The following is a 944-nucleotide window of genomic DNA, read 5'->3' as shown; positions in this document are numbered from 1 at the left end:
CCATCAAAAGTCTGTTGCAAGGAACAATTCTGCAGTTGTCTTGTGGCAGATGTTTTGTTCCTGTTTGACGGGTCCTTGTGTGTATAATTTGTTAACATGATAATAATGTGCTGCTTGGCACTTGCAGTTTACTAAGAACCTTCACACACATGTTCTCATTTGATCCTGGCAAGCCAGGCATTATTATGAGGCTCAGAGGAGATCAGTGACTCACCCCAGGACATCCAGATTGTGGGGTGAATGGGGCTGGGGCGGGGCGTGGGGATAGTGGTGGTGGTAGCAGAGTCCAGATTTCAGATAAGGACTATGTGGCTTCCACAGTTATCTTCCTGTCTTATTCCATCAAATCCTGTTTCCTGGTTTAAAAGACTGGATACAATCAGTGACTCTTCTGTCCTCAAACGGGACAGCACCCAAGTCTCTCCTTTGATTGCTTTACATTAAAAATAGGCTTGCCAGATTTAGTAAATAAAAATACAAAACACCTCATTAAATTTAAAACTCAGATTAAACAATGAATATTTTTTTTGCTGTAAGTATGTCCCATGATACCTGGCAACTCTAACTTAAAGTACTTGCTATTGTCAGGTAGGATAATCCTTACTTATTCCTCTTTTTGGAGGGCAGAATAGAACGTGATGATTGGATTGATTGATTTATGATTAAGGGCTCTCCATAATCAGGACTTGCAACACCCTGATTGCTCCTATCTGATTGAAAAAATAAAAAAAAAAAAAAATAAAGTACTTGCTATTAAAGGTTTTTTCTTTTAAAAAATAATATGAGTTACAGAAAATTTTGAAAAATCAGATAAGCAAAAGGAAAGTGAAAGTGAAAGTGACTCAGTTGTGTCCAACTCTTTGAGACGTCATGGACTATACAGTCCATGGAATTCTCCAGGCCAGAATACTGGAGTGAGTAGTCTTTTCCTTCTCCAAGGGATC

The 944-nt window shown here is 38.8% G+C and overlaps 1 non-coding gene across 1 annotated transcript; it reads left to right on the top strand.

Annotated features, from left to right (window-relative positions):
• The first annotated feature begins 581 nt into the window (after positions 1–581).
• LOC133074295 (U8 small nucleolar RNA) lies at positions 582–715 on the top strand. The gene has a single exon (XR_009697141.1). It is a non-coding gene; the product is annotated as a U8 small nucleolar RNA (small nucleolar RNA).
• The last annotated feature ends 229 nt before the right edge of the window (positions 716–944 follow it).

This window comes from Dama dama, chromosome 19 (assembly GCF_033118175.1).
Source record: "Dama dama isolate Ldn47 chromosome 19, ASM3311817v1, whole genome shotgun sequence".
Lineage (NCBI taxonomy): Eukaryota > Metazoa > Chordata > Mammalia > Artiodactyla > Cervidae > Dama > Dama dama.
This window is presented reverse-complemented; position numbering and strand designations above follow the sequence as displayed.